Consider the following 21,490-nt stretch of genomic DNA (forward strand, 5'->3'; position numbering starts at 1 on the left):
GGCTCACACCTGTCATCTCAACACTCTGGGAGACTGAGCTGGGTGGATCACTTAAGGTCAGGTCTTCGAGGCCAGCCTGGCCAACATGGTGAAACCCCGACTCTACTAAAGAAGAAATACAAAAATTAGCCAGGTGTGGTGGCGCACACCTGTAATTCTAGCTACTGGAGAAGCTGAGGTACAGGAATTCCTTGATCCCAGCAGGCAAAGGTTACAGTGAGCCAAGATAATGCCACTACGCTCCAGCCGGGGTGAGAGAATAAGACTCTGTCTCAAAATAAATAAATAGGTAAATATTCAATAAACATCCGTGGAAGGAAAGGCAGGAAGATGTGAAAACACAGCTGTCCAACTAGGGAAGAGTCAGCAATCTTGCCTGGCTATGCTATGGTTCACGCTTAATAATGGAAAGGGTGTTAATGAGTTTATCTATATTTGTATATACAGACACATTTATTATAGTGTCTCTTAGACAAGAACCCAATAAAGGATAGGCATTCTTCTTTTCACGTGCATAGTTTTGATCCTACAAGTAGATTTAAAACTTTCTTCAACCTTTTCTGTTTTAAAAGCAACACATACTCACTAAAGAAAATGTGGAAAAATCATAACTAGCTCTCAGACAACTTGGGAGTGCCATGGATTTATTCTTTATGCCTTATATAATTTGATACAGATTAATCACTTAAAAACATACATTATGAAATCAAATATAGGCCAAAAATATTTAAATAAATGATATTATACCCCCACTATGGGATATCAAGTAACGTTTTAGAAAGAATAAGATTAGGTTCTACTAAATAAAGAGCCCCAGAATGCTTGCTAAGTGTGCATTTGCAGAAAAAATGCACTTTTTATTATTTCATGTGTAGCAGAATGAAACTGTATACTTAATAGGCAATGTAAAGGTATAAAAATGGGAAAGGCTATCACCAAATTGTTAAAAGAGGCAAGGAGAAATGTATATAAAATGATAATAATTCTAATTGTAATAAAAGTAATTAATCAACTATTACCAACAGTTATAAAAACTAAGAAAAGAAAAATCATCCTCAATCAGACCACTCAAGATAAGGACTCCTGCTTTTACATATCCGTTTTTATAAATAAATTCATTCAAATACTATTTGTTGAATGGGTGCAGCGGGCCCAGAACTCTGCCGGTGCATTCCTCTTTCTTCTGTGTAATAAATATTTCCTGACCGCGCTCCCTTCGCTCTACACAATCTCAGGAGGCTCAAGAGAACCCCAAGAGTCTCTGTAATGAGCTGGTTATGGGTAAGGATTCCTCGAAAACAGGCAAACAATAGGTCCTTGATGTTCTCCATCAAATCGTCTCTCCCTCCCACACCACCTCAGCACACATACCCCTTGCCTCTTATTTCATCTACGTATGACATCTCAAGTCAAGAAATAAGATGCATTCAAAGCATGCACGACATAAAAATTACTCCAAGCACTGGGTCTCTGCAATAGATCATGCTCGCGTGATATTGATTCCTGATGGGAAGGGGCTCCCAAGGTTAGCATGTGCCCCTCTCTCTGGAAAGATGTCTGCCTTCCATCATCTCCTGCAGCTTCCTCGCTCTTCTCACTAGATTCCAGGGCTGCTGTGGTGCTGAGGTCCTCAGCCCTGGGAGCAGCAGCTCCCATTATCAAGGAGAAGAGCCCCTGCCAATTTTTGAAGAAGCCTTTCAGGAACAGACCTCTTTTGTTTGTAGTTATCAAAACAAATTATGCGCTACAGGCCTGAAATGATGCTGACTCCAAGATGTTCTCCCTGGGGACCCGTAAACTTGCAAATGTGAATCCCAGTCCTTTGTAGCAGAAAGACCAATCTATAGTGCCTGCTGATCTCAATAGGACCTTCTCCTTAACAATTCCAGAGGAGTGTATATTTAGGACACAATAATGCTATTTTGAAAACAGGATTCTCAGAGCCCCTGATTAATGAGCTACATAACAGTTACTCGATCCAGGGCCTGCAAGATTTCAGATTTCTCTTCCTTCTCCCCATCCCACCCTTCACTGAGGCACCCATCAAAAATGGTATTTCAAAGTTAATTGACTCTTAAAAAGAAAAATAGTTATAATAATCGAGGAAAAAATATTAGCTATTTCCACACTTAAACAAATGCCACATGGCGCATAAATTCCACCATCTGCTATAACTTTTCCTGAGTAGGAAGTTGGCAGATATTGCATAATCATCTACATATGACTGATAATTTTTAGCCAAGTCTAAATAAAAAGGTGCTTTGTCTTCATGTGCTGTTTAAAAAAGCGAAAGATACAGATAAACAATAAAACACGCTCTTGATGTTTATTTTTCCAATTAAGCATACATATATAAATCACATTTTATATGTGTATGTATGCATGTATATATATATATATATAGACGAAGTGGATCTTTTATATCTTCTGAGTCTTATTAGTGTATATTCACTTAGTATAAAGCTGAGTCAGTAATACTATACTTTTCTATCTTTCACATAAAAAAAAAAAATACTCGATTTTACTTACTTTGACCTGTTCCAGGAGGGGCCTGGAGCACAGTCCTTAGCTTACACAGGGTACACTGAGAGATAAAACAATGAAAATACTGATTTTCAAAAAGCAAGAATATTTTACAGTGAAGGGGGAGCCGTCCACAGTGGATATGATTTGTACAAACTGAAAATATAAATCCATGGTCAATGAAATCGTGTCCTTGCGGAACACTTGAAGTGTCCTAATATGTAGCGAAGTTAGTGTAGTCAGATTTCATTTAAGCACATGGTTCTGCAGTCCGTTATTTAAACAGCATCATCAGTCATGTAAGAATACTTCGACTGCATGACAACAAAATGCTATCAATACTGAAGTTTGTCCTCTAAATCAGAAGAGAATCCAAGGGTTTCCTAACGACTTCTCAAACAAATTACCGGCAGGCTGCACCAAAATGAATTTTATTATTGAGGACAAGTGAATTGTACAGTACTTATAGCAAACACATTAGGGGATTTAAATTGATTGAAGGAGATTGGATTTGAAAAGATATAAATAGGGAAGACATGAAAAATCTGCTTAAAGAGAACGTATCGAAACAGCCGTGGAATTCAGCCACTGGCCAACCGCTCGGGTGAGGTTTGCTGGTATTTTCTCCGGAAAACAAAGGGAGACTACTAAATTCTGGATGGCGGGTAAGCTGTTATTGTGAAGGTACTCACAGGATGGGTTCCCACAGAAAACCAACCATGAACAGAAAGGATGACAGAGCCCACAAAACTTCTACAACGACAGCAAGAAAACAGGTTTCTCCATGCGGCAAGTCGTTGACCCAATTGCAGCTTGTAGCTGGCCAGGAGAAGTTTAGACTGACTTCACCTCAGAGGTCTGTCCAGGACACTTCCATCTCTTCAAGGATAAGCTATGAAAAGCACCAATGACTTTGGCACTGATTAGCTATGGGATAATCCAAACAATGAAAGTCAACACTTCCTGAGAGCTCTGTGTCCAGGAAACATTATTCTATGAGGATCAACACGAAGTAACTTACTGAATCCTCACGACTCCATAAGGTAGGTACTATTAGGATCCCATTCTACAGACGAGGGCACTGGAAGGAGGAAAGCTTCAAAACATCCTCACTTTACATGGATATCAAGAGACAGAATTCAAAGTTAGGCTGCTGGCACCAGAATCTGCATTCTTAATTATTAGATTATCTAAGAGTTATCTGTAATCCCAGTACTGTGGGAGGCTGAGGCAGGCAGCTCATTTAAGGTTGGGAGTTTGAGACCAGCCTGACTAACATGGTGAAACCCCGTCTCTACTAAAAATACAAAAATTAGCTGGGCATAATGGCAAGCACCTGCAATCCCAGCTACTTTGGAGGCTGAGGCTGGAGAATTGCTTGAACCTGGAAGTGGAGGTTGCAGTGAGCCGAGACTGCACCACTGTACTCCAGCCTGGGCGACAGAGTGAGAATCCATCTCCAAAAATACATAAAAAGAGTCATAAGCACACTGGTAATCACACTTTCCACCCAGTGGGCCCCTGAAATGGAAGAATACATCAGGAAATAATTACTGGCATACAGAGCTTCATGTTCCATCCATGGCTCTGAGAATCAGCCCCCAAGATGGCCCTGAGGTAATCCCCATCTTCTCGTATCTGTGCCTTTGTGCCATCTCCTCCCACACTGTAGCAGAGTTCCAATGGAACACGGCAGAAGTGGTGGTATGTCAAACTGAGGTTAGGTCATAAAGAACTGTGGCTTCCGTGTTCCCATCTATCTCCTCTTTCTCCCTTTGCTTTCTCTCTCTCTCTCTGTCTCATACTTCACTTTGGTGGAGAGCCACCCGTCATGTCTCCAGGACACTCCAGCAGCCACTTATGGGGCCCATGTGGGAAGGAATGAGGCCTGCCAACATCCATATGAGTGAGTCTACAAGCATTACTTCCAAGCTTCACTGTCTGCTGCCCCATCTGATGGGCTGAGCCACCACCTCATAAGTAAACCAGAGCTAAAGCCACCCAGCCAAGCCACTCCCAAATTCCTGGACCTCAGAAACTCTCAGATGAAGAAAAAAAAAAAGTTTGTTGTTTTGAGATGCAAACGTTGGGAGTAATTTCTTGCACAGTATTAAAGAATGCATGCTGTTACCTGTAAAGCTGCATTACTGAAGACCTTAAAGACTGGATCACTTCAGACTCGAAGTCTGAGACCAGCCTGGCCAACAGAGTGAGACTCCATCTCTACAAAAAATTAAGTGTGGGACTACAGGCACATGCCACACTTAGCCTAGTGTGGTGGCATGTGCCTGTAGTCCCACCTTTTCAGGAGACTGAGTGGGGAGGATTGCTTGATCCCGGGAATTCAAGGCTGCAGCAAACTGTGCCCTCACCACTCATTCCAGCCTGGGTGACAGAGCGAGACCCTGTTTCTAAAATAAGTTTCTTTTAAAAATTAAAAAAAAAAAAATTAGTGGGATTTGTCCATGAAGCCCTAAATGTTTCATTTGTTGCTTTGCATGAAGCAACTCAATTACGTGGCCCCGACAGAGAAAAAAAGCGCAGTACGTAAACAGGCGTCCATCCACTGAAATCTCAGAACATCTACTGGGTGCCAGGCACTGCTGTAGTGCTGGGATGTGCCACTGAAACTAAAGAGACAAGGTCCTTTCCTTTGTACTCGAGTGGACAGGGAGTGAAAACAGGTGGACACATAAGAAACACGATGAAATAATAATAAGTGCTATGAACGTGACAGAGCAGAGAACCAGGGTGACTGCCCCCGCGGCTGGAACAGTCAAGAAAGGCCTCTCTCATGAGAGATGTTTCAGAAGAGCCCTGACTCATGAGAACTGCAAGCCAAGAAGAGATCTAGGGATAGAAAGGCCAAACAAATCCAGGCTACTTAGCCTTAAAGCATAATCTTTAGCACACAGAGTAACATTCGTGCCTCAGTTTCCCCATCTCTGCATTCAGGGCAACGATAATTTGCCTCAGAGGATTAAGGGGATGAAACAAGATACCATATCTGAATGAAAGCTGGAGATGAGGAAACCGCTGCTCACCATTCCCCATTTAAAACAGTGTGACTACTTGGTACCACTTCGAAATTGCCGAGACTGGGTCAACATGATGCCGAAAGCAAAGGTGATGCAGGGAAATCTGGACGGCCTGCTGATTTAACAGAGCATCCGTCTCACGGGAAGCTAACTCAGTTGTGGAACAGTCTGACCATTAATTTCAATGATTTGACTGTGTAATATAATGTTTCAATCCTAGAACACAATTTAAACTGGGACAGGTAGTCATTAGTTAACTCAGAGTCTGCAAATTCATCTCCAACATGTCAATTTTTTGTGGTCTGTGTTCAAAGACTTGACAAAAAAAAAGATACGGGGAAAATATTTCAAAGTCCATGAAATCTAGCATCTCAATATCAAACAGTGCCTCGACTGCGACTGTAGATAAAAATGCTGATAGAAATTTTTATTAAAACAGTAAGCAAAGGGTAAGCATGCTTGTCAAACACAGACCCTCTTTCTCATATAGATGAGAGTGCCAGGAACAGTAAGGATGAGGAGCGGGATGGAATACTGATTCAGCCTGCAGAGGAGACAGAGTTGAGCAGCGTGTGTAAACGGGTCAAAATGAATACCTATCAGTCATACCTTCTAAAGATAACAAGAAATGAAATAAAAAAGTATTTTGGCGAACAAAAGTCTCAACAAATACTCAAGGAATCAGTAAGTAGCCCATGGTTTGAAACTGGATATTCACTGTGCATTCATGAAAAAGTCTCTGTTAAGAGATCCAGCATTTCAAACGGAGGTCCCTGTGTTTAGCCACAAAAGTCCTAAAAGCGACATAGAGGAGAATGAAGATACTATGACCACACATCTTAAACGTATTGCTTCTGAAAGGATCACACTTGGAATCGAGGTGTGGTTAAGCATATCTGTTCCTCACGATGTTGTTGAGACTGGCCTGTGGCTCTTTTTCTCATGGTGGTGGTTCTTAGTTGCTTCTCTCCAAAAAATTATGTTTCTCCTTCAGAGCAAAGGAGGTGATTGTGTTTCCTTGCCTGTTTGGACTTAGGGAGAGCAGAATGTCTTTTCTTAGCTAATGAAATGTGAACAACAGTGGCACACGTCACTTTGGGATAACAGCTTGAAGGACCAGTGTGCAATTAACTTTGTTTGTTCTCTGTCCTGGTAATTGCAGGAAAGGTGTAACCTGTGACTCTGTGTGTAGAAGAAATAAGAATGTCACTCCCAGCCAGCTCAGGACGGACAGAAAGAAATATGCAAGAAAACAAAAACAAAGCACCATGTTTCCGTTCAGCCATGGACACTAGGAGTTACGTGTTATTACAGCATAGACAGTCTTAACCTGACTGATATCCTCACAAGGGGCTAATGCTTCCAGCCCTCTTTTTCATCAGGTGAGCTTATAGCAAAAATTAAAGAAGAAAGTCATTTGACATTTGGGGGCCTCTGACTATCTGTACTATGTCTTTTCTATAATGAGTAGAGTTTTGTTATCAGTGTGGTTTTACCTTCTCTGTTGCACATGCCTTAACATTTTTTTTTTTTTTGAGACAGAGTCTGCACCCAGGCTGGAGTGCACTGGCACAATTTCTGCTCAGTGCAATCTCTGCCTCCCAGGTCCAAGAGATTCTCCTCCTTCAACCCCCCAAGTAGCTATGATTACACAAGCATACCAGCACACCCAACTAATTTTTGTACTTTTAGTACAGACGGGGTTTCACCAGCTTGGCCAAGCTCATCTCAAACTCGACCTCAAGTGATCCTCCCACTTCAGCCTCTCAAAGTGCTGGGATTACAGACGTGAGGCACCGCACCCAGCTGCAAATGCTTTAATAAAAAAAAAATTAAATAAAGATTGAAGAGATTCAAGGTGTACAATATGATGATTTATGTATGCATAGTGTAATGATTATCACAATCAAATTAATTAACACATCCATCACCAGGCACGCTGGGGAAGAAGATCCTGAGAACCTATTCATCTTTTTACTGAAATTTTCTATCTTTTGAGCAGCATCTCTCTAATTCTCCCACTCCTAACCCCTGCCAACCACCTTTCTACTCTCTGCTTCCAGGAGTTCAGCTTTTTAGATTCCATATAAAAGTGAGATCATGCAATATTTGTCTTTCCATGCCTGCCTTATTTCACTTAGCACAATGTCCTCCAGGTTTATCGACATTTTTATAAACACAGTATTTCTTTCTTTTCATAGCTGAACACTATTCCATTGTATGCACTGTAGCCCAGCCAATACTGCCACATATTTTCCTTAAAAACCACAGAGCATTTTCCATCTGTACATGATGCTCTGGAATTTCTGCATCTTCCATTCATTCATTCACAATAAGGGTAAGCAAGGCAATCATGGTTTTTATCCTCATCAAGCTTACAGAATTCTGTGGTAACAGAAAATTAGGGAGGCTAGAACAATCCACCATGGATGATACAAGAACATCCAGAAGTGATTCTGAGGTTAAGGTTGGTGGAGGTGAAGGGTGGCTAAAAATGGACTGCTGGGCAGAAGCAGAAACAACACAAAGGCTGCAGTCCAGATATTTGTCACCTCCAAATCTCATGTTGAAGACTGATCCCCATTGTGAGAGGCAGACCTAATGCGAGGTCTTTGGGTCATGGGGCTGCCTCTCTCATGAATAGATTCATGCTTTCCATGCAAGTGGGGTAAGTACTCTCACTCTATTAGTTCCCAAGAGAGCTGGTTGTTAATAACAGCCTGGTGCCTCTCTTCTCTCTATTTCTAATTCTCTTGCCATGTGATCTCTGCACACACCAGCTCCCCTTCACCTTCTACCTTGAGTGGAAGCAGCCTAAAGCCCTCACCAGGAGCAGATGCTGGCACCATGCTTCTTGTATAGTCTGCAGAACTGTGAGCTAAATAAACCTTTTTTCTTTATAATGTACCCAACCTTAGATATTCCTTTAGGGAACACCAAATAGATGAAGTGAACAGGCAAAGCAAAGACGAGGAGAAAGAGTGTTCCAGGCAGAGGTTTCAATGACCCGGAGGTGAGACAGCGCAAGGTCCTCGGGGTCGCTGAATGTAACCATGTGTGGCTGTGTTGTGGGTGGACTGGAGAACAAAGAGCCTGTAAAGAAGGCAGGGGCAGCCTCGTGAAAGGCTTTGAAATCATGTTATGCATGTGGGATTGTATCCAAAGGCTACACAGAGCTTTTGTAGGTGGGGTAACATGGTTAGGATCTTTTCTTTCTTTCTTTTTTTTTTTGAGACGGAGTTTTGCTCTTGTTACCCAGGCTGGAGTGCAATGGCGCGATCTCGGCTCACCACAACCTCCGCCTCCTGGGTTCAGGCAATTCTCCTGCCTCAGCCTCCTGAGTAGCTGGGATTACAGGCACGCGCCACCATGCCCAGCTAATTTTTTGTATTTTTAGTAGAGACGGGGTTTCACCATGTTGACCAGGATGGTCTCGATCTCTTGACCTCATGATCCACCCACCTCGGCCTCCCAAAGTGCTGGGATTACAGGCTTGAGCCACCACGCTTGGCTGGTTAGGATCCTTTCTTAAAGAGCATTTTATGTGCACTAAAGGAGTGTCTTGGAGGGAATTTTAAACAAAGGAGACAGAGAAGCCAGTTACCAAGATATTGCAGCAAAAGATGGTGGTGGCCTATGTAAGATGCTGGACGTACAGACAGAAAGAAGATCATAGAAGAAGACTGAAGGATTGGAATATGTATTCCAAAGACCGTTTTGGAGAAGTGCTATTTAAACTGCTCCTGCCTGCAGTGGGCTTGCCTTTTTGGTGATAATAATTGTAGATTCTCCACTCTGTGTTAAAATCCAGGTCATCATTTCACGAGAGTTCTTTTATATAAACGTAGGATTCCAGCCATGCTGAAACACAGGGGTAGGTTCTGTATTAGAGCCATGATTCCATTTAGGGCTGTGTTTATTCCAGGAAGACTGACTTACTTGCATAGTGCATCTGATCTAAACTCCCTCGGTACAGAAGAGCATAATCTATGGAAACCAATGTCATGTGACTTCTGTATAGTATACAGAGTTTTTAGACTGGTTCACAGAAATGTACATGACACTTTTATTAGTCCGTTTTTACACTGCTATAAAGAACTTCCCTGAGCCTGGGTAATTTATAAAGAAAAGAGATTTAATTAACTCACAGTTCACATGGCTACGGAGGCCTCGGGGAACTTACAATCATGGTGGAATGGACAGCAGGCACTATCTTCACAAGGCAGCAGGAGAGAAGCGAGCATGTGTAGGAGTGACTGTCAAAACACTTATCAAACCATCAACTGTTGTGAGAACTCACTATCACAAGAACAGCATGGGGGAAACAACCCCCGTGATCCAATCACCACCCACCAGTTCCCTACCTCAACATGTGGGGATTATGGGGATTACAATTTGAGATGAGATTTGTGTGGGGACACAGAAAACCATATCAACACTTAAAAGAATCTAAGCCCTACCTACCATTTGCTTTTTGATAATATATGTGTACACACACACACGATTTTTTTTTTTTTTTTTGAGAAAGGATCTTACTCTATCACCCAGGCTGGACTACAGTGGCTCAGTCTCAGCCTACTGCAACCTCCACCTCCCAGGCCCTACTGATCCTCCCACCTCAGCCTCCTGAGTAGTTGGGAGGACAAGGGTGTGCCACCATGCTTAACTAATTTTTTGTATTTTTGTAGAGATGGGGTTTTGCCAAGTTGCCCATAATGGTTGTGAACTCCTGAGCTCAACGGATTTGCCCACCTTGGCCTCGCAAAGTGCTAAAATTACAGGCGTGAGCCACCATACTCAGCCATCTTTTTATCTGTTTACCCAACTCCTGGCCATAGTATTTGCCTTGGGAGACAAGGTAGAACAGATGTTAGGAACTCTGAGCTCTAGGGTTGCTGTGCATTTTTTGACTCACAGCTCCATCACTTATATATGTCTCATCTACGAGGGACTCTAGTTTGTCATCTGATAAATAAGGGTATTATTAAGATTGACTTAAATGGATTGCTATGAAATAATGATGTGAAATGCTTAGAATAGTGCCTGGCCCATTGTAAGCTCTCAGTAAATGTTCATAAAGAAAGTCAACAGACAGTGCTTCTAAATGTCATGCGTGTTGCACAGGATACTAAAATTCTCTTGGAAGTCACGTAGTGCCAGGGACTAGAATTAATTCAGAGGGACAGAGTCACAAAGGAAGACAACACAACCACCACTCAGAGTATTGATTTTGCACCAAGTGTCGCACTTGGGTCTGGGGAAATAGCACTTGGAAGCAATAGGTACACTCCATAGCTCTCTGCCTCTGGCGCATCTGAGTCTAATTCTGCAAATGACATTGAACACATTATAAAACATACTGGTAAGCTTCATGGAAGGTACCTCACACAGAAGGATATACCCAGGCAAGGGTCATGGGACTCACTCTATGGCTCTCTGCTCAAGGAAACAGTAACAACTGTGCAAAAAAAAAAAAAGGCCTGCAGTCATTTATGCAGACTCAAAATATAGCAGCTTTCTCAATTAGAAAGAAAAAAAAGCAACTTGTGCAGAATATGAACCTCCAAGGAGTTTTAAAGGGCATTTCATAAATCACTGCTTCACATGGTTCCAAGTAAGAGACTCAGATTCATGGCTGCTTTCTCATTTGTCAACTGAAAGTATTTATTAGAACATGCAAGATGTTTAGAAACTTGCACGACCACTTATAACCTATTAGTGAAAGATACGATCACACGGCTGGTCTCTTCATTTACTTCCAAACCAAATAGTTCTTGGAGACCTGGACTGCATCACCCTTGGTAATCCTAGCACAGATACCTCCTGTACCCCAGCATAGCTGAATTTCTTCAGTGATTATAGACAACAGCTGGTGACACCCATTAAATATTCAATATGTGCTCTGAAGGGTGATACATAGTTAATGGGTACTAGTTCACTCACAAGAATGTTATAAAGTGAATACTACTTTTGCCTTGTCTGTACAATTAGTGTATACTAATTGCATAGATAAGGCAATCTCGAATGGTACAGATAAGGTAATGAGGTCTTAAAGTAGTTTAATCATTGATAGAAGTTCAGAGAGCTGGCTTCCAAGTCATCTGATTCCAGAGCCACGAACTCTTGACTATGATGTTACTTAACCATGAGCTATTCTTGAACTATGGAGTCTGATTCTCTACCAATACAGCCATCATCAGTAGAAACGCAGCTGAACATCAGTTATGATGGAAATTGGTAATATCCCACTGAAAACTTGATGCCTGAAAGCAAATTGGTTTCTGTGTAAGGTATCTAGATGGCTGATGTGACTATGGTTAGCTTCTGATTGACTTACCTAGGCCAGAGTGATAGGTACTCAAGAGCCAAAGTGCTGCCAATACCGTCACAAAATCATTCACCAAAATCCAACTTGTGGATTCCTCCAAGGCCATGAGATAAGCCACTAAAAAACTAAACCCTACACATGTCTGGCAATATGTCTATTAATGTCACTTATTACAGTCTTTAAAAATTCACCCTGGTGTCATTAGCAATCTTCCAGAAACTCACAAAAAAAGAAAAAAGAAAGAAAATAATACTTTTTTAAAAAAAGAAAAGAATAGCAGGAACAGATTCTGCAACTGAATTGAATTTTCCTCCTAAAATTGGTTTGTTCTACATGACAACCCCTCGCCCTTCTAAAAACTGCACATCTTCCTTGATGCTGTATTCATATTCAAAACAACATTAAACCCACATCCATAAGTCAGTTTGATAGACTAACAACAGGGAAGGTTTCTTCGGAACTGTTACAGCCTATTGGGTAAACACATATTTGGTACACATTCTAATTTGGAGAAGCACGTTATTTACTTACTAGACTGTAACAGTTCTACTGAATGGTTACAGACTACCAGGTAAATATGTATTATGGAATGCATGCATACTAATACTGAAACCATGGATCATTTCCCCAGCAGACTGTAACATTCTGGTCTGTTCTGGACAGCCCCTGCCCCCATGAATCAACAGGAAACCTTTCCAGTCACTTGCTTCGGCGTGAAGCATATTCATTTTAAGGAGGGAAGCCTTCCAGACTAGTATCCAATTTCTTTTTGTTAGAAATATCAAAGTTCACAGACTGTAAATTAAAACAGCACTAATCAAAAACAGCTGCATATAGCAACAATTAGGTAGATAATTCACTAAAGGCTCTGGTTCGAGGCTGCGTTTGAAGTCATCTTTAAATGGATGGATACAAGTTGAAATTTGCACACTGACTATCTACAGCACATGCCTCTGAGGGATGAACGCCAACTAGCATCATCTTGATGTGGGCTGCATTCATTTTATCCCTTCACATTAAATATTTATTGGACAGTGACATGCCAGGCACTGGGCTTGATCCTGTAGATTCAATGAAGAGCAAGACAGACAGGACCCCAGCCCTCTTAGAGACTACAGTATACAGGAGAGACAGTCATCAACCATATAATCACACAAGTAAGTACATGGCTATAAACTGCATTAAGTACCCTTAAAAATCAATTTTCAATGCAGAAGTTCAAATTATCCATTTGAAATATAAGTCAAGACCCTATTTTGCTCAAGTAAAAGCCAAAGGCCCTGAATGTCTACAAGCCCTATGTGACTTGCACCTCCTTCTCACCTTGCTTGCTCCCTCCACTCATTCTTTGCTATTTTCCACTCCACTCCCTCCAGCTCTTCTGTTCTTCCTTGAACAAAGGGCTACTCTCAAGTCTTACATCTTTTTCTTTGACTGCTTTCACTATCTGGAATGTTCTTCTTCCAAAGTCCATGCAGCTGGTTCTGTGCTGAAATGTTGCCTTCATAGTGAGGCCGACCCCGGCCCCCTCCTCCTCATTTAAAATTGCAACCGATTCTTCCACCCCTGCTCCCCTGCCCTCCTCATGCCTCTTTTTTTTTTTTTTTTTGGTTTTCTTTTTTCCATAGCACTGCTTACATTCGAATACAGTGTGCTCAAGTATCACGTACACTGTTCACTGTTTTTCTCCCCAGCTAGAATATAAGACTTCATGAGGGCTTCTCTTTATTTTTATTTTTATTTTTTGGATAAATGATAAACAAATTTATCACCAGGCAGGAGGGAGAATAGCAGAGTGACTACCCCACCACACAATGTGATACAGATGATTCTGTATCCTTCTTCTTAGGGGAAAAGGAGATGGGAAAGTCTGGATGACTTCTGCATGTGTACTAAGTTATTTTTATGGGAACTCAGTGGGCTCGAAGAACATACAGTGACCTGTGACAAATGTCTGTTCAGGTGTGTTGGGAGATATCAGTCTTCCTTCCTGCAATATGAATTCAATAAATGAGAATTCAGGAAAGGAACCAGAGGTTTCTGTCTTCTTCTTTGGTGTGTCCAGACTTGAGGCAGGTAAGGGAGCTTCAGACAACAACTTCAGCTTGTCTTCTTTACACCAACAAATCCCAAATGCAGGAAGAGCACCTGGCACATAGTAGGTGTTCAATATATGGATACAGAAAGATATGTAGACACACAGAGATTAACAAAGGAATATATATACACACACAGATATATGCATATGTGCATATTTGTGTATGTGGGTATATATATACATATATGCGTGTATACATGTGTGTATGTATCTGTATAGATGTATGTCCTATTTTCCAATGTCCTTCCAATATGACAGTTGACTCAAGTCATACAGTTCAAAAAACTTCCCATTTCCTGAACAGGAAATCCATGTTTTCTCAAAACATGAATAGTTCAGGCTGGGCACAGTGGGGCATGCCTGTAATCCCAGCACTTTGGGAGGCCGAGGCAGGCAGATCACGAGATCAAGAGATTGAGACGATCCTGGCCAACATGGTGAAGTGCCATAGCTGCCAAAAATACATAAAGTAGGTAGGTGTGGTGGTGCGCACCTGCAGTCCCAGCTACTTGGGAGGCTGAGGCAGGAGAATGACTTGAACCTGGGAGGCAGAGTTTGCAGTGAGCTGGGATTGCACCACTGCATTGCAGCCTAGCAACAGAGATTCCATCTCAAAAAAAAAATTTATATATATATATATATATATATATATATATATATATATAGAGAGAGAGAGAGAGAGAGAGAGAGAGAGTTCAGAATAAACTCTTCTCCTATCTCTATAGGAGAAGATGGCATGAGACGATCTCAGCAGGACATGCCAGCAGCTGTGTGTGAATATACCTATACATGCATACATGTGTGTGTATATATATACACATTTACATATACACACATACACATACATGTTCTTCATACATGTGAGAGCAACAGACTGAGAGAATGAATAAGCCCCTATTTAGGTGTTTTATTTCATTAGCCACTTCTGGTTATAAGGCACAATTTATCTACACATTAACATGACATGTGACTGTGAGTGTGTGTATGCAAACACAGACATATATATGTAAACATACATATAGTTACACACAGATATATATGTATATATAAACTGGAGGAAAAGGACAAGGAACTATGAGATCAAATACAAACATATTCTCATCTATCCTAGGGAGTTAGAGTTGCATTAGAAGTGGGAATTCCAGCAAAGACTTTCCTGGGAGAAGTGGCATTTTTGAGTTGAGATTGAAAGGAGAAGTAAAAGTGAACTCTGAAAAGGCTGTGGTGAGGCAGGAGGGGCACATTCCAGACAGAGGGAGGAGAATGCTCACAGCATCCCACTCACGAGGTGCTGGGTATGACTGGGGAAATAAAAGACAGTCAGCATGGCTATAAGGCCAAGAGCCAGTGGGCTTGAGGATTGAAGACACAGGGGTGAGTCACATTAATCATGTTAATTGAAACATGTTCTTCACCTGTGTGAGAGAGCGACCAACTGAGGGAATGAATAGGCCCCTGTTTGCGTGTTTTTTGTTTTGTTTAATTAACCATCTTTGGTTATAAGACACAATTTATCTAGACATTGACATGACAGCTGCCACATCCCCAGGACATAAGCTGAAAGCCCCATGTGTCAATTTGTAGGGAAAACTTTTGAAAGTCATGACCAAGTTCTATATAAGGTGGCTGATTTTCCAATGTCCTTCCAACATGGCAGGTGACTCAAGTCGTACAGTTCAAAAGCTTGGCATTTCTGGTCAGGAATTCCATGTTTTCTCAAAAAAGTATAAATGCACAGTTCAGGATATTCTCTTCTCTTTCTAAAAGAGAAGATGGCACCGAGCTGATCTCAGCAGGGGTGCCAGCAGCAGCAGCAGCAGCAGCAGCAGCAGCCAGGGCAGTAACATGCTCTGCAAGGCCTCTTTCTTATTCTCGATTTGCAAAATGCTTTCTTTGATTGCTTCTGACAATGGGAGGTGGGGACAAGCCACATAAAGTCATTTCACCCATCACTAACCCAACACACCTGCACGTTACCCTCCAGCCCTATCACACTCCTCCCAGGCTTCCGGGCAACAGATATTTTTTTGAAAGACTTGTAAAGCACTGATTTAGAGTACATAATAACTTAATATTAATTTAAGTGACTAATATTTAGAGCCTAAAAAAAGAGCTTAATTATGAAAAATATATCTCCATTTTCCTAGAAAATGTCTCACAGTGACAGCAACGTATCCCATGAGAAAAACAAGGTTGTTGCAAGAAAGAATTTAATTAAGATGAGTTGGGCATGCCATAAGCAGTATACAGCTGAAGAAGCATCGGTGAAGTACTTAACACACCGAAGTGGAGAAGACACAATATTAAAACGACCAATAAATTAGCCGACAAATCTACTTAGCTCTACATTTGTCCTGCACTGCCAAATAAAACACTGCCTTGAAATGGAACCGTCCGAGATTTTTCACAGCAAATCAATTTATACCGAAGAAGGAAAACGCTTATGCAACTTCTGAGCTGCAGTTTGCAATGAGATACACTTGGTAGAAAGGAGCATTTACCCTTTCTCCATTTCATCAGAGATAGAAAGGAAATTAATCAGCGACACTTAACTACCCCTTCAACATGAGTTCGGCAACACCCCCAGAGATACTTCATTTCTTTCAACATTTCTGCACAACAGACAGCCACCAACTTTAATCCCATATATTACTGCACACCGTGAAAAATGACGTTAAATCACAAGACGGATGACAATGTAATAAATTAGAGAAACTGTGGCTGTTATTTTGGATCTTACCATCCCAGTCTGGTTCACATCTCCATTTCCTGATGTAATACGATTTGAGTATAATTATTAGCAATTATTTTCAAAGCATTCATAAGTTTTACCCCCACTGTGAAAGCAAGATTCAACTTTATATCCTCTTTTTAATCTTAATTCATGGGTGTCATGCATCACCCACAAAAGAAGGGCATGGTGATTCCAAAACGTCTGTTTTGACAGATTGTTCTTTCCTACTCTTTAATATTATAAATATTTAATTCATGACAAGCAATGGATGATAAAACCTCAGTTCTGTGATCATCCAGTTAAGTGAAATCCCCTCTACTCCTCCTCAGAAGACAATCACCAGTCTTGGCGTGATAGCAAACAAGGGTCAAAATATAACACCTGCATTCCTATGAGATCCTTCAGGTCTGAGTCATAAGAAAACTACCATTAATTTATTTTCTTCCACTTTTTCTTTTAAAGGCAAATTTCCAGGGAAGCTCACCACAATACATTTAATTGTCTATATCATACGATTATAACAAAACAATTCGGCCACGGCACTGTGGCATCATCTCAGTACATGTCACCTTATCTCACACTATATATTAATCTAAAATGCAATCTGGAAAATGACAAGAATGTCTCATAATGGAACACCCAGTGAATGGCTGGTTCGCCTTTCATTGTCTGTGGGCCTTAATGCGCCGTGGACTTCCTGAGAACAAATGAGACCTCAGAGGCGACATGTTTTCATTTTATCACATTTATTTAAGATGACCGAGGACAGTGCTCAATATTTATTCACCACATTCAACATTTGCCATCACCAGAATAAAAGGAGAGCCAGCACAGTTTGAACAACATCTGGTAATTCCGAAGAGATAGTGTCACTTGAAGAACAAATGAACCTTTAGTTAATAAAATCTCCCCCTGACTGACAAAGATGGCTTTTTGTACACATGCAGGATCCGTGATAAGTAGATAGAGAGACATTGATAAAGAACACCCAATTCCTCCAGCGGGAAGTCAATGCCGCCCACGTTTAAATAAAGACACGGTTTATTACTGGTCTTTTATGAATCATGATAAATTAAATGTCCTGAGTTCTGGAGGGATAAAAGATTTAAATTATAATTCTGAAGGCCAGGGGAGTTTCACTAGTCTCAAAACACACTAGAGCCTCAAAGTAAGACTAATATTACCGAGGACAAAAAAAATGTAGTTGGTTCCAATAAAGAACCCCTTTCATCCAGTAATGCCTGAATTAGTAGAGTCACTCCTCCTATATTCCAAATGCCTGTGACCCCATTGCCTTATGCAGCCAGTATTTAATGAGAATTGACTAATAACCAGACACTGCGCTAGCCATGTGCATTTAATAGTGAGAAAATGTCTAGAATGGGCAAGTCTGTCTAAATGTCAATGCAACTACATGCAAGTGTCTACCTAAATAAACACAGACACACACACCCAATGGATGGAATGGTGTCTTTTAATACATGAAGAACTAGACTTCTGACTACTGTACAGTCAAAAGCCACATGTCATCAAGCTTTCTCATGACCATTCTCCCGGAATTGATGGGTTTTATAAATCCTGATTATGTCCAATGGATAGGATTTGGATAAAAGGAAATTAACTAAAGAGAAGGCCTTTGTATACTTTGATCTCACCTGATAGGGAATGCAGGGAACATTTTCTAGTGTAGGACTTCCAAATCTGGAAACCGTAATTCTCAGCAAACTGACACAAGAACAGAAAATCAAACACCGCATGTTCTCACTCATAGGTGGGTGCTGAACAACAAGAACACATGGACACAGGGAGCAGAGCATCACACACTTGGGTCTGTTGCGGGGGCCAAAGGAGGGACAGTGGGTGGGGGGAGGTTGGGGAGGGATACCATGGGGAAATATGCCACATGTAGGTGATGGGGAGATGGAGACAGCAAACCACATTGCCATGTGTGTACCTATGCAACAATCCTGCATGATCTGCACATGGACCCCAGAACCTAAAGTACAATTTAAAAAAAAAAAAGAGTATTTATGATAGAAACGCAAACACGACTGGACATAAAATGTATAAGACACAAGAACAGAGGCACCCACTTATCTTCCTGCCTTGTGTTTCCATGTGCAAAAATGTTTCTAGCATAATATTCTGGGCCTCTCCTGAGCTTCTGATTCCTCCATGCACAGGAAGGAACAGTTTATCAAATTGGTGACCTTGGGAAAAGAACCGGGACATAGGCTAGTCCCTTAGTCCTATGTCAAAATCTCCGGTTAGCAGAAAATGCACAAGTCCTGAGCAAGAGTGTGTGTGTGTGTGTGTGTGTGTATGTGTGGGTGTGTGTGTGTGCGCGCGCGCGCGCGCGCGTCTGTGAGGACTGGAGGCCAGGGGATTGCCTGACGGTTTCCACAGGGTCAGCGATTGATGGGCATGTCGGCGCAAATCAGGAGAGTATAAGCAAGCCCACTTGGCCATATCTTTAAATTTGGGTTTATTTGATTAATATGCAGACGGCTTTTTGTTTTGTTTTTCAGTTTTATTGAGATAGAGTTCAAAAACTGTAAAATTCACCAATTCAAGGTATACAACTCAGTAGCTTTTAGTATATTCACAGAGTGGTGCCATTATCACCACAATTTAATCTTAGAACATTTTTTATTACCCCAGGAGAAAACCCTGGTGCATGCACATCTGCAGTTCACTCGCCATCACTAGGTGGTGACTAATCTACTTCGCATCTATACAGATTTGCCTATTCCGAACACTTCAAAGGGATGGGATCAGAACGGTAAAAACATTAGGCTAAATGAAAGAAGATTGTTTACTTCCTTTTGCCTTCCTGCCCACCTTCATTTTCAGTTGGTTCTTACTCAGTAGGGAAATAACGGGATACTATTTCTTAATCTCCTACAGCTACCACGTATCTAATATGGTTTCTTGTGCCTCATTTTGCCAATTTCTAATTACTTAACACTTTGGTATTTTCATTTTGTATGGACATTAAACTGTTATGTTAAGGTCAGCACTTATTTATCCATTCATTCATTCATGCGTACTTTCAAAACACATTTATTCATCCCTCATATGTCTGCCAGACCCTGGGGTTTTCAAAATGAATAAACCCTGGTACCTGCTCTCGGGGAACTCATACTTAATTGTGGGGAATGATTTAGGTATAAAGTTGGTCAAAACATAGAAAACTGACTCACTGGAGGATAAGTCCAATGACTCTTGTTCATCCTCAAATTCATTACAGGATGTGGCACCATCCATGGTTGCTGTCTCTGTGAAATTCCTCCTACTTTTTAGGAAACTGTCCCTGCCTGGTTCACCTGCCACTTCTCCTACCACTTTTTGCTGTCCTTCTCTCCTCCATTCTTCCAACCATTCATAAAAATGGCCCTTCCTTAAAACAAGCCCATTTTTCTTACTTTTCTGTCATCCTGTCCTTGGAGACATCATTCATTCCTACCGTGTCTACTCTTACCCCCATGGCAACTTAAGAATAGCACGAAGATGAGGAAAATGTGATTAGACAGACTTAGTACACTCTGCATGTTGGAACGGTAGGTTTGAGATGTACTTGTGTGGACTGCTGTAGCTGGCATCAATTTCTACCAAGTATTTCCATGTTTCCCTTGCCAATTATCGATTAGCTAACTTATTTCCAAAAAGCATTCTCCTTCCTATCAATCCTTGAAAAACATTCGCTCAATAGTCCCATAAACTCCACACATTATCCCCAGCATTTGCTGCCTACGTCTGCACTTCGTGATCTTTATTTCAACCCAAAAGCTGCTGTCTGCTCTAAATCGGTGGCGACTTCATGGAAACTGCTGATTTATAGTGAGGACCCTTCTTGCCTGTTCACATTTCAAATCCAGAGAGTGAGAAGAGACCCAGAAATATTTATTCAGACAGATAAAATCCTCCCTATTTAACAGAACTGACTTCCATGAGCAGTGGGCACATCCTGTTACCTAGGGACATTTCCGAGGGATTACGCAATGAGACTCTGGCTGTAACTGGAAGTTGCTGCCACTCAAGTGTCAAAACAAATAATAATAAAAACCAGCCCTCCGAACTTGCAGGGGGTAGCTGATGTTTCTTCTTTAGATAAATACATTTTCTAAAAATTAGAAATGATTGTAACATAGATGTCAGGAATATATGTAATCTAATAAGACACAATATATTTTATATTATGTATAACACATAACAATATACTACCAGACATACTCTAGACTATACATTTATAATATGTATCTTATACATAATACATTGATACACACTACATAGAGTTGTATGTGTATACATATACATGTTCATGTTCTATATAATTGTTGGTATAAAATGTACACACATATGTATGTGTATATATCATGTAATTACACATTTCTGCAACAAAAGGAATATAAAAATTGTGTTTATTTTTCCCCTTTCCAAGGACTTCAAAATTCAGAAGGGAAAAGAAAGATGAATCAAACCTCCTCAAGCATTCTTGTTTACCATTGTCATCAACACACACAACACTGGGATAATGGCTAACATGTATTCAGCAATTACCATACACCAGGTAAACATCTGAATACTTTGCAGGTAGCATCCCCTTCAGTCTTCACTACCAATCCATGAACTGGGCATTATTATTCCATTTTGTAGATGACATTACTGACTTGCAACAACTAGAGAGACTAGCTCAAGTCCTCACAGCAATTCAACCCTGAGTCTGTCAGACCCCAAAACTGGGCTCTGATTCACTAGACTGATTGGTT

The 21,490-nt window shown here is 41.0% G+C and overlaps 1 protein-coding gene across 1 annotated transcript in view; it reads right to left on the bottom strand.

Annotated features, from left to right (window-relative positions):
* The window catches only part of RBFOX1 (RNA binding fox-1 homolog 1), a 2,539,409-nt gene that overhangs the window by 1,160,325 nt on the left and 1,357,594 nt on the right, over positions 1–21,490 (bottom strand).

The sequence above is a fragment of the Saimiri boliviensis genome, chromosome 12 (genome assembly GCF_048565385.1).
Source record: "Saimiri boliviensis isolate mSaiBol1 chromosome 12, mSaiBol1.pri, whole genome shotgun sequence".
NCBI lineage: Eukaryota > Metazoa > Chordata > Mammalia > Primates > Cebidae > Saimiri > Saimiri boliviensis.